Genomic DNA, 17,171 nt, shown 5'->3' with positions numbered 1-17,171 from the left:
TTCTACGGGTGAATTGATTTATCCATCCACCTCGCAGATTTTTGTTTAAGGTATTTAGGTTCGCCGCAGCTTTTTATAGCGCCAGGGACCCCCATATACTACCGCATAAAGCCCCCTGATTGCCCCCTAGTTAACCCTTTCACCAGTGATCACCATATAACTGTTACAGGTGACGCTGGTTGGTTAGTTATTTTTTTTATAGTTTCAGGGCACCCGCCATTTATTACCTAGTCTCACTAGTGTACCCCTAAATTTAGGAGTGTCTACTTTCCAAAATGGGGTCATTTGGGGGGGGTTTGTGCCATCTTGGCATTTTATGGCTTTCAAAACTGTAACGCCCTTAGAAATCCTGAAGGCAGTGCTTGGTTTTCGGGGCCCCGTACGCGGCTAGGCTCCCAAAAAGTCCCACATATGTGGTATCCCCGTACTCAGGAGAAGCAGCAGAATTTATTTTGGGGTGCCATTTCACATATGCCCATGGCATGCGTGAGCAATATATCATTTAGTGACAACTTTGTGAAAAAAAAAAAAAAAAAAGTTTGTAATTTTCCCGCAACTTGTGGCAAAATATAAAATATTCCATGGACTCAACATGCCTCTCAGCAAATAGCTTGGGGTGTCTACTTTCTAAAATGGGGTCATTTGTGGGGGTTTTGTGCCATCTTGGCATTTTATGGCCTTCAAAACTGTAATAGGTAGTGAGGAGTGAAGTCAAATATTTACGCACTTAGAAAACCTGAAGGCGGTTCTTGGTTTTCGGGGCCCCGTACGCGGCTAGGCTCCCAAAAAATCCCACACATGTGGTATCCCCGTACTCAGGAGAAGCAGCAGAATTTATTTTGGGGTGTCATTTCACATATGCCCATAGCATGTGTGAGCAATATATCATTTAGTGACAACTTTGTGTAAAAAAAAAAAAAATAATTATTTTTTGTCATTATTCAATCGCTTGAGGCAAAAAAATAAAATATTCAATGGGCTCAACATGCCACTTATCAATTTCCTTAGGGTGTCTACTTTCCAAAATGGGGTCATTTGGGGGGGTTTTGTACTGCCCTGCCATTTTAGCACCTCAAGAAATGAGATAGGCAGTCGTAAACTAAAAGCTGCGTAAATTCCAGAAAACGTACCTTAGTTTGTAGATGTGACAACTTTTGCGCAAACCAATAAATATACAATTATTGACTTTTTTTTTACCAAAGACATGTGGCTGAATACATTTTGGCCTAAATGTATGACTAAAATTGAGTTTATTGGATTTTTCTAATAACAAAAAGTAGAAAATATCATTTTTTTTCAAAATTTGCGGTCTTTTTACGTTTATATCGCAAAAAATAAAAATCGCAGAGACAATCAAATACCATCAAAAGAAAGCTCTATTTGTGGGAAGAAAAGGACGCAAATTTTGTTTGGGTACAACATTGCATGACCGCGCAATTACCAGTTAAAGTAGCGCAGTGCCAAATTGTAAAAAGACCTCTGGTCATTTACCAGCAAAATGGTCCGGTCTGAAAGTGGTTAAAGAGGAGGGCCGTTTAAAAAAAAAAAAAAAGTCAGCAGCTGCAAACACTGCAGCTGCTGACTTAATAAACACACTTACCTGTCCCGGGCGCCCGCGATGTCGGCCGCCCGAGGCCGACCCGTCCCTCGGCTCTCAGGTCCCGGCGCCGCCATTCCCTCTAAGGGAAACAGGCAGTGGAGCCTTATGGCTTCACTGCCCATTTCCTACTGCGCATGCGCGAGTCCCGCAGCACTTTCTGAATGGGACGCGCTGTGTTCTGGAACACACAGTTCCCAGAACACAGCGCGACCCATTACCCAGAAGACGCCGCGACGAGGAGAGAAGACAGAAGATCTCCGCGGAGGAGGAAGAGGAAGATTAGGATTATGTGCCTAGCAACAGGCATTTCTGGTAAGTAAAAAAAAAATGTTTTTGTTTTAATTTTTTTTTAAAGATTTTTTTGTAATTTTTAATATTTTTTTGTTTTCAGGGTGGCCCTCCACTTTAATTAACCTTTTTTTTGTTGGTTAATTCTCCTTTAGGGGGTATGGCAGGGGGCATGTCCTATAACTACATACATTTGCTAGTAGGTGTCCTTCATTCCCATCTCAAAATGTCGGGAGGTATGCAGTTGTGGAAATCTTGTGCAGTTTTTGGCTGTTCATAAATGTCTGACACAGATAAGCTCCTGCTACAGCCTCTCACCATGTGACTTGTTGAAGGCGTATATATGTGTCACCTGTGTTTCTAACCTAAAGATGGTGAGGGGGTCTGAGATTTATGGCTGATGTGGAGAAAACAAACTTTTTGTTTTTACTCTGAATTTTATTAAGGCCTGTGCTGGGTCTTGTAGTCTGGAGATTTTATGGAGCCTTTAGTAGGATAAGGCCTCCAATCCTAAAGCCACATTTTACCTGGTAGCCAGACCACATTATCAGTTTCAGCTGTCCACTGGGGGAGTCGGGAACTTCTGTCTCCCACCGATGACCCCTCTAGTGATATAAAGGTCTATATAGTTGAATCAGGACCTCCTTCCTCCTGCTGGTGACCCCTTTATTAAGATCTATATTGAGAGATCAGGACCCAACCCGGAAGCTAGTCCAAAAAAAAAGGCCCTTTAAAAAAACAAAAAAAAGGTCCTTTAAGTGCACTGTGTTCGTTTTCTGGGACGTTTATGCAATCACGTGATTGCAGGCGAGAACCCGAGAGATGGTTGAGTGTGAAAAATCCCAGTAGATCAGCAGTTTTTGAAATACTCAGACCAGCCCGTCTGGCACCAACAACCATGCTACGTTCAAAGTTACTTAAATCCCTTTTTTTCCCCATTCTGATGCTCGGTTTGAACTTCAGGAAGTCGTCTTCACCACGTTTAGATAGCTAAAGGCATTGAGTTGCTGCCATGCGATTGGCTGATTAGCAGTTTGGGTTACCAAGCAATTGAACAGGTGTACCTAATAAAGTGGCCGGTGCGTGTATGTACACAGATGTAATCGCAGTAGTAAGGCAGCAATTCAAGGAAGGATATAAGACCGAGAGCCTGCAGCAATAACATCCTGTCAAGAGTCTACATATACCTCCCGGAGAATGTAGAGAATACCTCAGCAGCAGGGGGTAAGACTCCCAAACATTTTTTATTTTATTAATGTGGGTGCATTATATTAGGAAGACTATGCCTTTAGAACCACCATTTTTGGGAGGAAAAAAACTTACTCTGAGCAGGCGCAGGACAGTCAGCCTCTCACCATGTGACTTATTGAAGGCGTATATATGTGTCACCTGTGTTTCTAACCTAAAGATGGTGAGGGGATCTGAGATTTATGGCCGATGTGGAGAAAACAAACTTTTGTTTTTACTCAGAATTTTATTAAGGCCTGTGCTGGGTCTTGTAGTCTGGAGATTTTATGGAGCCTTTAGTAGGATAAGGCCTCCAATCCTAAAGCCACATTTTACCTGGTAGCCAGACCACATTATCAGTGTCAGCTGTCCACTGGGGGAGTCGGGACCCTCTTTCTCCCACCGATGACCCCTCTAGTCATATAAAGGTCTATATAGTTGAATCAGGACCTACTTCCTCTTGCTAGTGATCCCCCCCAGTGATAACTAAAGATCTATATAGAGGAGTCAGGACCTTCTTCCTCCTGCTGGTGACCCCTTTATTAAGATCTATATTGAGAGATCAGGACCTTCTCCAGCGGCAGCCCATCCACAGAGGGCGCACGGGTGCTGCCCCAACCCCGAAGCTAGTCCAAAAAAAAAGGCCCTTTAAAAAAACAAAAGAAAAAGGTCCTTTAAGTGAACTGTGTTAGTTTCCCGGGACGTCTATGCAATCACGTGATTGCAGGTGAGATGCTTCATTTGCCTGTTCTTTTTGCTGCATTGTGGTGCACTGCAATGCGCCTGACCTCTACTTCATTCACGTTGATGTATTTTTTTGATTGACTTCTGGTTTCTCTGTGCCAGTGGGAAACCGGAAGTGACGCCGAGGCTCTGTGGATGGAACCCAAGGCCCGAGCGGTGCATTTTTACAGAATCCAGAATTGGCAGGCTCTTAGCCCTTGTACACACGGTCGGACATTCCGATGGACAATGTCCGATAGGACCGTGTTGTCAGATAATCCGACAGTGTGTGGGCTCCATCGGACTGTTTCCGTCGGAATATCCGACGGACCAACTTTTCCAGCTGGGCTATAAAATTTTCCGACAACATGATCCGATCGGACTTTGTCCGATCATGTGTAGAGAATTACGATCGGACAAAGTACCACGCATGCTCAGATCAAATTCCTAGACCAAAGCTATTGGCTACTAGTCTGAACGTAGTCCCGTCCTAACGAAATAACGTCATCACGTTAAGTACGATCAGATTTTCTGACAACTTTGTCCAACTGTGTGTATGCAACAGTTTCGGACAAAATCCGTCTGACAAAATCCGATGGATTTGGTTGTCGGAATGTCCGACCGTGTGTACAAGGGCTTAGGAAAAGTAAAGTTGTTATTGCTGCATTACAATTTGTTTGCTAAAACCAACTGAGACATCAACTGTGGAGTCTGTCCCCCTTCTGTGCTAGAGCGATGAGTCAGACGTCAGGGGATCCTTTTTCCCTAAATGCAACTTACCGCACAAAACTGAAACTTTAGTCTTGCTTGGAGTTTGACGTTAATGAAGCTTTCATTGTAATTGTTAGTGTGTATTTGTAACGCTTTGAAAAGCCGTAATTGACCTTATCTACACTCAAGGCGGTTGATCTGAACAAACCAGCAATGTTATTAATTCATAACCCTGTGAACTTGTAACCCAGCCGCTCTCCCAGCTGTTCAAAGTTCAACTCCATGTCCTTCTTCACACTTGATGAGGTGAAGAACGGAGGAAGCCTTTTTCACATCGGAAAAAGTACAAGTTGACTGGCAGTTACGCAACCTAACGGCATGGGCGCCTTCATGCAGAAAAGTGGTTGGAGGCTAAACTGGCTACCACATTTGCATTTAAAGGGGTTCACTTCTTATCTTTAGGTTAATTCCTCTATTTTGTTTGGTGGCAGCTCAAGCAAAGCAGAGTCTCCTTTGTGTTCATTTCCAAGAGTTTATCAGGAAAAACCAACAAAAACCTTACAGCTTGTTGTGTTATCTCTCATATAACTGCAGTAAACCAATGTTACTAGATAGGATTACCTGTTATGGTTTAAGCTGGATCAAGGCTGCACAAGGCGATACAGTTTCATGGTGTGCTTCATATCAGCATCATTTGCTTGAGTGGAACCCATGCACTAATGTTAACTAATAGCTAACCTGCACTTTGTCAAGGGCCACTGATAAGCCAGTTCCTGGGCTAGAGGCCTACATGAATTCACTGCAGGAAGGCAGGTCCCATGCTCCGTTTCAAGCTACGTTTCACCAGGCCTTTGTCAGAAGACTATCACTTATACACAGGGGTCAAGTCCTGGGAAAAAACGTGTGGGAACTCCCACCCAAGATCCACTTGCCCACCAAAAAAAATAATAATGATACGCTCATATGCACGAACGCTTCAAAAGTGGTATTTTTCATGGAATTTTCCTATTGTGTGTATGAAGCTTAACTGTTAGTACATAAAAAAAACACAATCCTCAATAAACATAAATACGGTAATTCTCTGAATAATCAGCATTCATTCAATTGTGCTTCCATGCAAATGTGCACATCATGTTCAGATCTTTATTGGGGAATGTTATTTTTTTATTTTGTATATAGAGTGTTTATGTGGTGAGTTTACACTCTTCATTGAACAGAGTTTGGATAACACAGGGTTAAACGGAAAGGTCATAAATGAACTTCACATTATCTGGACAGAATGCTTAGGGACATAGTGATGTGTTCCTGCTTAGGAGATGTATGTTAGCTTGGGGGGCTGCAAACTCTGCAGGGCTCCAACACACACTCGCTGCTATTCCAACCCTTCACAAATTTCCACATAAACTTCCCTCCTGGCATTAAACTTTGCCAGGTATTGTGCTCAGCTTACCACCCCAAACTGATGTTCCTCCCTCAGCTCACCTCTCTCCCTGCATGTCCTGTGAGCAGAATAGCTGTGCTCCTCCTCTGGGTTCACTCATCATATGGCACTGAAGACAGAGGAGGGGGGGATTCAGCGGGACACACAGAGCAAGTATGCAGGAGACTGGGGGGGGGGAGGATGAGGAGACAGAAAATCAGGAGGGGCCGGTGGGGAGCAGCGCATCACGAGAGGTCTGACTAAATACAATCTCCTAGCAGCAGGGACCTCATCTACCCATCAGCTAGCTGTGATTGACAGGTAGAGTGAAGAGGAAGCTGTCATGGGGCCACCTACTGGCAGTGCCTGAATGGTCAGTCCACCCCTGGTGTGCGGCACTTACTATTGGGAGCTGTGTCGACGGCTGCTGGTGTAGCACCTGCCACACAGCTCGCATACTTCAAAGTCTTGCAGGACACGGCTGCTAACAGGAACGGTTCCCGTTGTGGAAAAAGTACAGGAACTCCGTTCCCATGCGTTCCCGCAGGACTTGAGCGCTGCTTATACATCATAACAGAGTTGTAGGGAGCTCCAGTCCTGTGATTGCAGATGTGGTCCATAGGGTGCGCCACACACCTGGCCCAAATACCTCAGGGATATGGGTTTTCAGGTGTATAGGCTAGACAGTGGTCTGTCACCACCACTAGACAGACTGACTCTCCTTCTTTCTACCAACACCAGTCCCTTGACCCAGCCTATACTCTTACTTCTTGTTCTCCAGGTATAGGCCAGCATGTCCATACCGGACAGTCCATCCTCACTGTACCTCAGAAATATTGCCCTGTATACAAAGGGCAGCATTGCTGAGCTGGTTGTTAGGTTGCTGGAAGCTGGGCCACATAGGGGTGGATTTACTAATCCCACGATTTGGAACCAATACTTTTTTGGAGAACCCTCACTCATATCTTCAAGCATTGGGATTGTTGGTCGATTCCTGGTATTTTTTACCTGTACCCTCTCATGTACCCTCTTGTGCTGCCCATTGGGTTTTCCCATTGGGTGCCATGGTTCCATTCCACCACTCACAGGCCAGACATTGAGCAGCGGTCACCGTTTGGAGGTGTTCGTTTAGATCAAGTCTCAAGCTGGTTTCTTCTAGATCACATGTTGGTTGGCTTCCACTCCTGAAGTGAAGGTACATTCATGAAATGCGTTGCAATATAGGATGCACCTTTGTTAAACTCAACTTGGCTGTGTAAAATTTGTAAAACAGCACACAGATAACTGCAAAGGTCCCTTAAATATTTTAGGGGACCTTTGGAGAAGTCTGTTTGATTTTTTTTTTTTTTAATAGAAGGCAGAAGGGAAAAGTAACTTGCTGGAAATGTCAAACAATTTTTCCTTTGTAAATGCCAGTTCTTTAAAAAAACACTGCTCCTGCCCAAATCTTATTTTTTAAGATTATTTTTGCACTGGTACATGTACCCTAGTGACCACCCATGACTCCTCCATACTATTATTTTGGGTACACTGTAGTCATGAAGGGATGGACATGGTCAGCAACAATCCTCAGGTAGGCCATGGAGTTTAACCACTTGCCGACCAGCGCACGACGATGTACGTCGACAGAATGGCACGGGCAGGCAAATGGGCGTACATGTACGTCCCTTTAAATTTGCCACCCTGCCATCGGGAGCGCGCCGCCGGCGGCGCGCTGGTCGGGACCCCCGTGAGTCCGGTCGCGGGACCCGCGGACTCGATCGCCGCGGGCATCCCCGCGATCGTCTCACGGAGCGGCCGAATGAAGAAATGCCGTTGTAAACAACATTTCTCCATTCTGCCTAGCAACTAGTGACGCTGATCTCTGCTCCATGTGATTGGAGCAGAGATCAGTGTTCACTAAATGAAAGCCCAACCCCCCCACAGTTAGTAACTCATCCCTAGGAACACTTAACCCCTACACTGCCACCCACTGGTTAACCCCTTCACTGCCAGTGTCATTTACACAGGAATCACTGCATTTATATAGCAGTGATTACTGTATAAATGACAATGGTCCCAAAAATGTGTCAAAAATGTCCGATGGGTCCCCCACAATGTCGCAGTCACAATAAAAATCGCTAATCGCCGCCATTACTAGTAAAAAAAAAATAATAAAAAATTATTAATAAAAATGCTATAAAACTATCCCTATTTTGTAAACGCTATAACTTTTGCGCAAACCAATCAAAAATCGCTTATTGCAATTTTTTTTACTAAAAATATGTAGAAGAATATGTATCGGCCTAAACTGAGGGAAAAAAATGTTTTTTTATATATTTTTGGGGGATATTTATTATAACAAAAAGTAAAAAATAATGCCTTTTTTTTCAAAATTGCCACTCTATTTTTGTTTATAGCGCAAAAAATTAAAACCACAGGGGTGATCAAATACCACCAAAAGAAAGCTCTATTTGTGGGGAAAAAAGGACGTCAATTTTGTTTGGGAGCCACGTCGCACGACCGCGCAATTGTCTGCTAAAGCGACGCAGTGCCGCATCGCAAAAAGTGGTCTGGTCTTTGACCAGCAAAATGGTCCGGACTGAAAGTGGTTAAACAATGTTCAGTTGGTACTAAGGGGCCCAAAGTGTGCCAAGAAAATATCCCCCTCACCATTTCACCACCAGCCTGGACTGTTGATACAAGGTAGGATGGATCCCTGCTTCCATGTGTACACCAAATTCTGACCCCACCATCTGAATGTTGCAGCTGAAATCAGACTCAATAAGACCAGGCAACATTTTTCCAATCTTCTATTGTCCAATTTTGGTGATCCTGTTCGAATTGTAGCCTCAGTTTAAGTTCTTAGCTGATAGGAGTTTCACACGGTGTGGTCTTCCGCTGATGTAGCCCATCTGCTTCAAGGTTAGATGTGTTGTGCATTCAGAGATGGTATTCTGCATACCTTTGGTGTAACGAGTGGTTATTTGAGTCACTGCTGCCTTTCTATCATCTGGAACCAGTCTGCCCATTCTCCTCTGACCTCTGATATCAACAAGGCATTTTCATCCACACAACTGCCGCTCACTGGATATTTTCTCTTTTTCAGACCATTCTATGTAAACCCGAGAGATGGTTGTGTGTGAAAAATCCCAGTAGATCAGCAGTTTTTGAAATATTCAGACCAGCCTGTTTGGCACCAACCACCATGCCATGTTCAAAGTCACTTAAATACCCCTTTTTCCCCATTCTGATGCTCGGTTTGAACTTCAGGAAGTCGTCTTCACCACGTCTAGATGGCTAAAGGCATTGAGTTGCTGCCATGCGATTGGCTGATTAGCAGTTTGGGTTACCAAGCAATTGAACAGGTGTACCTAATAAAGTGGCCGGTGCGTGTATGTACACAGATGTAATCGCAGTAGTAAGGCAGCAATTCAAGGAAAGATACAAGACCGAGAGCCTGCAGCAATAACATCCTGTCAAGAGTCTACATATACCTCCCGGAGAATGTAGAGAATACCTCAGCAGCAGGGGGTAAGACTCCCAAACATTTTTTATTTTATTAATGTGGGTGCATTATATTAGGAAGACTATGCCTTTAGAACCACCATTTTTGGGAGGAAAAAAACTGACTCTGAGCAGGCGCAGGACAGTCATGGCAAGAACAAGAGGTGGGCTGGAAGGGTGGCTGCCCTGGGCACTGTGGTATCATGTGAGCTGGGGGCACAAGGAGATTGGAGGGTATGTGTTATAAGGGGGGATTTGGGGGGCAGCAGGGAGTAAGAATTGTTCTAGGAGGGGACATTTGGGGGCGCTAGGCAGGGCTGGTGCAAGGGATTTTTGACACCCTAGACGAAACCGCATTTTGCCGCCCCTCATGGCCCCACCCTTGACTTCACCCTTTTGCCCTGCCCATGTGACAGTAGTCGGCTCTATACAGGAAGCATCGGCTCTGCTTCCTCTCATCCCGGCTCCGTTCTTCACACTGATGCTCGGGGATGTTGAGACGGGAAGCTTGTCGGCCCACCATCCCAGAGCAGGAGGTGGCGAGTCCCATCAGAGGGCCAGCAGTTGGTCACCCCTACTGTAAGGGGTGCATTGTGTGTAAGGCAGAGATGGCTGTACTGGGGCAATCACCAGAGAGTCTCTGAAAGAGACAGATAGGTCGGTCACTAATGATCATAGAGGCACGCAGCGGCAGGGGATGTTTGCTTCCGTTCTGTTGGGAGACTCGGGACATGTCCTCCAGGCTCCAGTGCTGAGCTGTGCCTCTAATTACACTATCGGTCAGACGGAGCGGCTACCTGAGACTGAGTTAGTTGCATGCTGCAGCCTGCAGAGCATGCAGATGCAGAGGAAAACCAGAGGCTGGGTGACCTAGGCGTTTGCCTAGTGTGCCTAGTGGTAGCACCGGCCCTGGTGCTAGGAATGGTAACTTAATTTGTGTTGGGAGGGGGGAAGAGTATTTGTGCTATGAAGGGGGAGTGCTAAAAGAGATATAGTAAATGGGGATTAGAATTGTGCTTGGAGGGGAAATAATTTCTTAGGAGGGGGAATTTATGCTAGTAGGGATGAATGGGGGGTGTATGTGCTAGGAGGGGAAATTCAAGGTGGGGGGGGGGGATTTGTGCTAGGAGGGGGGAATTATTGTTGGGAGAGTGGATTTGGAGTTGGGGGAAGTGGATGTGTACTCCGAGGGGAAATTTGAGAGATTTGAAGGATAGAGGATTTGTACTAGGAAGGGTGATTTTCTTTTGGGGGGTCGGTTGAGATGGGGGGATTTGGGGGATGGGGGGCAAAGATTTGTACTGAAAGGGGGGATTTCAACAAGGAGGGGGGTGGATTTGTACTGGGAGGGGGGGGGGGGGGTTGAGCTTAGAGGGCAAGCATGCACATTAGTGCTCAATTTTTCTTTTTTTGGGGGGGGGGGGGGTTTATTTTTTCTGACACATTGGGGTTGATTTACTAAAGACAAATAGACTGCGCTTTGCAAGTGCAGTTTCTCCAGAGCTTAGTAAATGAGGTAAAGTTTCACTTTGCAAAGAATACCCAATCATTTGCAAGGAAAATCAAAGAGAGCATCTTTGCTTGCTCTTGCCGAGTGCGACTACACTTTACAAAATGCACGGTCTATTTTTCTTTGGCAAATTAACCCATAATGCTCATGCATCTCGGGGTGGGGGTGAGGGGGGGGGGGGTGCAGTTTGGCATGTTTACCACGGGCTCTAGATGACCTTGTCCCGGCACCAGCCATTGTGGACTCATTGCCGGCTCTGCAAGAGAGAGAGAGAGAGAGAAGTTGCAAAGAGTGGAGACAGGTAACCAGAGGCTGCAGTCCAACCAACCGACACGTGTGGGAATCTTGCCACATTTCATTACAATAATTGGTATTGGAGATCCGAGCCAGCTGGCTCTGGTGACGGTTCCCGCATTAGCCGCGCACCGGCGTTCCTTGCAAGCCCGCAGCGCCACTTTCCCCATAACCAACACAGCACTCGTAAGAACGACATTTATTCATTTTTTTTCATGAAAAGCGCTAACTTTTAAAGTAAAGAACGCAAGGGTAACGACGGACAACACGCACTTCCCATGTGTCAAAAAAATAAAATAAAAAAACACGTTTCAAACTGACAATCAAGCAAGTCGTTAGAGACTACCTAATTAACACCCACTGACGTGGCCATAAAGGACAATTATTCCTTTTGTGTTTCTTCACCAGTGCGTAATTAAAGTGGATTGCCTTACACAATGTTTACAGGATATTTGCATGGGGTGTAATGGGAGGGGGCCGGCCATTATATCCCGGGCAGACGGGAAGACTTAGAAAGTGTAACATAGTAACTGAATCGGGGCTTTGTGTATTTCCTCTGGCAATCTCCCACGATGGAGCACAGGCGAGGTGCTAAAGCTGCTGAATGGTGTTATGGAAGGAAGATAGACAATAAACTCTGTATAGGGCCGCTTCGCCATACACGCCATACACGCCATACACGCCATACACGCCATACTGTATCTCATCATTTCTGTCATCGAAAATGTTTCCTCTTCGCTGAAGTTTTAGAAGCGTGAAATGAAAAGCGCAAATCACCAAACACTCACCAAACTTCTACTAACACGACATTAGCAGAATGAGCCCAAAGGGTGGCGCTAAAGAGCTGAAAAACAACATAGTACGTCACTACGTTCGTGTTTCGTATCTCAATTTGCTGCTTACACATGAATAGATAACAGTGGACCCATAAAGTATATTCCATGGGTTATCTATCTATCTATCTATCTATCTATCTATCTATCTATCTATGTCTATCTATCTATCTATCTATCTATCTATCTATCTATCTATCTATCTATGTCTATCTATCTATCTATCTATCTATCTATCTATCTATCTATCTATCTATCTATCTATCTATCTATCTATCTATCTATCTATCTATCTATCTATCTATCTATATCTATCTATCCCTTTGTCAGTAGGGGGGCCCCTTTTAAAAATATCCACTTGCCGTCCCGCCGCGTTACTTATACTGCGGCAAGGTGGCTCATACAGGCATCGTAACATACCTGTACGTCGCAGCCTCCTTTCCGGGATCAGGACCTGCCCACTGGCTCTACTGTAGCCTCGTGCCCACGATTGGATTTTCCGCAGACATAACCTCCGATTTTGTTCCGAAAGGCGTGTGCCTGGATTTTGTCTTTTATACAAATGGCAAGGAACTGTCGGCCAACAAACACGAACGTAGTGACGCACTATGTAGTTTTACAGCTCTTTAGCGCCACCCTTTGGGCTCCTTCTGCTAATTTCGTGTTAAAAAGAAGTTTTGTGAGTGTTGATTCGTGCTTTTCATTTTGCGCTTTTCATTTCATGCTTTTCAGTTCGTTTCTGAGCGGGCGTTCGTCAACTATGTTGCAGAGTCGGGGGAGATAACATGTTATTTATTATTGGCCTCGAAGCAGGGGCGGACTGACAACTCATGGGGCCCCTGGGCATTAGGAGATAATGGGGCCCCGGGCAATCAGAGATTATGGGGCCACACAGTATACACACACACAGTATACAATCACACAGTATACACAGACATGTTTCTATGGCAGAGAAGGTACTGGAGAGGTTGGGCAGCTATAATCTTGGGATTTTTAGACCAAAAGGATGTCGGTAAGGGACATTTCAGTGACAGATGTAAAAAAAAACACAGATTTTTACATACTGTTCCTGGTTTTACTGAGGCTGGCAACCCTGATGGGGCCCCTAGTGGCCCGGAGCCCTCGGGCAGTGGCCGAATGGTCAGTCCGCCCCTGCCTTGGAGTTATTGTTTTGACCCAAGTCCAGTCCAGGAACAGAAGGAGGAGGAGTTGGGTGGAGCATCCCACTCCCTCAGTAAGTACCTCTCATTAGTGACCACCTGTGTCATGGTGGAGACCTCATGTTCTCCCATATAGAGGAGTATAGCTCTCATGGTTCAGAGAAGCAGGATCTCCCAGTCTATGGACAGTGTAGGACCCACTAATCATGGGGTACTTTGTCCCAGTAAGTGGACTTAAGCACCGTATAGCAATATGGTGTGACCAAATCCCCATATTTTTTGATAATGTTTTTTGAAAATGTCTAGGTGTTTTTAAAAAGCCTTGCTGGAAGTAAATGTTAGTTTTGCATATGTGCGCTGTAATATTTTTGTTCGAATGGTCAGTCCGCCCCTGCCTTGGAGTTATTGCTTTGACCCAAGTCCAGTCCAGGAACAGGAGGAGCAGGAGTTCTTGGGCCAAAAATTGGTTGCTTTATTAATCGTGACCAATTATGTTATATGCCTTTGCTGCGGGAGCTCCAGGAGAATAATCCAGATGATTTGCGTAATTATCTCCGGGTGACGGACCCCTGCTTTCACCAACTCTTGGCATTGTTGACCCCCTATATTAGGAAGCAGGAGGCTTTTATTTTATTTTTTGGTTGAATAATAATGATTTGATTTGGTATATTTTCTATATTTTTGGATGCATAGAATGTACTTTTTGGTTAAGTTCTATTGGCAGATAGCGTGTCTAATTTTGTTTTCTTTTTTTAATGCACAATAAAAAAAAAAATTGTGTAGAATAATACTTGGCTATGTGTTTTACTTCAAATGACAGTTTGGGAGTAGCAGTTACATTTAACCACCTTCAGACCGGACCATTTTGCTGGTAAATGACCAGAGGTCTTTTTACAATTTGGCACTGCGCTGCTTTAACTGGTAATTGCGCGGTCATGCAATGTTGTACCCAAACAAAATTTGCGCCCTTTTCTTCCCACAAATAGAGCTTTCTTTTGATGGTATTTGATTGCCTCTGCGATTTTTATTTTTTGCGATATAAACGTAAAAAGACCGCAAATTTTGAAAAAAAATGATATTTTCTACTTTTTGTTATTAGAAAAATCCAATAAACTCAATTTTAGTCATACATTTAGGCCAAAATGTATTCAGCCACATGTCTTTGGTAAAAAAAAAGTCAATAATTGTATATTTATTGGTTTGCGCAAAAGTTGTCACATCTACAAACTAAGGTACGTTTTCTGGAATTTACGCAGCTTTTAGTTTACGACTGCCTATCTAATTTCTTGAGGTGCTAAAATGGCAGGGCAGTACAAAACCCCCCCAAATGACCCCATTTTGGAAAGTAGACCCCCTAAGGAAAATGATAAGTGGCATGTTGAGCCCATTGAATATTTTATTTTTTTGCCTCAAGCGATTGAATAATGACAAAAAAAAAATTTTTTTTTTTTTTTACACAAAGTTGTCACTAAATGATATATTGCTCACACATGCTATGGGCATATGTGAAATGACACCCCAAAATAAATTCTGCTGCTTCTCCTGAGTACGGGGATACCACATATGTGGGACTTTTTGGGAGCCTAGCCGCGTACGGGGCCCCGAAAACCAAGCACCGCCTTCAGGCTTTCTAAGGGCGTAATTTTTTGATTTCACTTCTCACTACCTATTACAGTTTTGAAGGCCATAAAATGCCAAGATGGCACAAAACCCCCACAAATGACCCCATTTTAGAAAGTAGACACCCCAAGCTATTTGCTGAGAGGCATTTTGAGTCCATGGAATATTTTATATTTTGCCACAAGTTGCGGGAAAATTACAAACTTTAATTTTTTTTTTTTTTTTTTTCACAAAGTTGTCACTAAATGATATATTGCTCACACATGCTATGGGCATATGTGAAATGACACCCCAAAATAAATTCTGCTGCTTCTCCTGAGTACGGGGATACCACATATGTGGGACTTTTTGGGAGCCTAGCCGCGTACGGGGCCCCGAAAGCCAAGAACCGCCTTCAGGTATTCTAAGGGCGTAAATATTTGACTTCACTCCTCACTACCTATTACAGTTTTGAAGGCCATAAAATGCCAACATGGCACAAAACCCCCACAAATGACCCCATTTTAGAAAGTAGACACCCCAAGCTATTTGCTGAGAGGCATGTTGAGTCCATGGAATATTTTATATTTTGCCACAAGTTGCGGGAAAATTACAAACTTTTTTTTTTTTTTTTTTTCACAAAGTTGTCACTAAATGATATATTGCTCACGCATGCCATGGGCATATGTGAAATGACACCCCAAAATAAATTCTGCTGCTTCTCCTGAGTACGGGGATACCACATATGTGGGACTTTTTGGGAGCCTAGCCGCGTACGGGGCCCCGAAAACCAAGCACCGCCTTCAGGCTTTCTAAGGGCGTTACAGTTTTGAAGGCCATAAAATGCCAAGATGGCACAACCCCCCCCCCCCAAATGACCCCATTTTGGAAAGTAGACACCCCTAAATTTAGGGGTACACTAGTGAGACTAGGTAATAAATGGCGGGTGCCCTGAAACTATAAAAAAAATAACTAACCAACCAGCGTCACCTGTAACAGTTATATGGTGATCACTGGTGAAAGGGTTAACTAGGGGGCAATCAGGGGGCTTTATGCGGTAGTATATGGGGGTCCCTGGCGCTATAAAAAGCTGCGGCGAACCTAAATACCTACCTGCCTAACAAGCGTCACCTGTGACACTAATACAGCGATCAGAAAAACGATCGCTTATTAGGCTGGGTTCACACTGGAGCGATGTGGGAACGCCACGAATGCGCGGCGGGTTCCCGCATCACATGCCTCCCGGCGGCAGTTCACACTGCCCTATGCGAACTGCTGGGAGTGTCAGTGAAATGTTAATGACACCCCCAGATCAGTTCGCATATCGCAGTGCGATCTGCAAACTCGGATCGCATGGTGTGAACACCCATGCGATCCGATTCTGCTGCGGGCCAAAAAAAGGGTCCCGTGCGAGTTTGCGGCGGGTGCGGCGGGTGCGACACGAATTCAGCCATACTATCTGTATGGCTGAACTCGAATCGCACAGAGATCGGATGTGATTTGCACTGCAGTGCGGTGCGAATCACATCCGTTCTCATAAACCGCTGCAATGTGAACCCAGCCTTAGTGACACTGGCGACGGGGGGTGATCACGGGGTTAAACCTTTATTGGGGGGTTAGGGGGGTACCTTAGAACTAAAGGGGGCTAACCCTAACTGCCCTAACAGTTATTACAGTCACAAATGACACCCGCCGGGTGATCAGGGGGTTAAACCTTTATTAGGTAATAAATGGCGGGTGCCCTGAAACTATAAAAAAATAACTAACCAACCAGCGTCACCTGTAACAGTTATATGGTGATCACTGGTGAAAGGGTTAACTAGGGGGAAATCAGGGGGCTTTATGCGGTAGTATATGGGGGTCCCTGGCGCTATAAAAAGCTGCGGCGAACCTAAATACCTACCTGCCTAACAAGCGTCACCTGTGACACTAATACAGCGATCAGAAAAACTATCGCTTATTAGGCTGGGTTCACACTGGAGCGATGCGGGAACGCCATGAATCCGCGGCGGGTTCCCGCATCGCATGCCTCCCGGCGGCAGTTCACACTGCCCTATGCGAACTGCTGGGAGTGTCAGTGAAATGTTAATGACACCCCCAGATCAGTTCGCATATCGCAGTGCGATCTGCAAACTCGGATCGCATGGTGTGAACACCCATGCGATCCGATTCTGCTGCGGGCCAAAAAAAGGGTCCCGTGCGAATTTGCGGCGGGTGCGGCGGGTGCAGCGGGTGCAGCGGGTGCGACACGAATTCAGCCATACTATCTGTATGGCTGAACTCGAATCGCACAGAGATCGGATGTGATTTGCACTGCAGT

This window comes from Lithobates pipiens, unplaced genomic scaffold (genome assembly GCF_037356315.1).
Source record: "Lithobates pipiens isolate NorthernLeopardFrog02 unplaced genomic scaffold, aLitPip1_a1.2 Scaffold_13, whole genome shotgun sequence".
NCBI lineage: Eukaryota > Metazoa > Chordata > Amphibia > Anura > Ranidae > Lithobates > Lithobates pipiens.
This window is presented reverse-complemented; position numbering follows the sequence as displayed.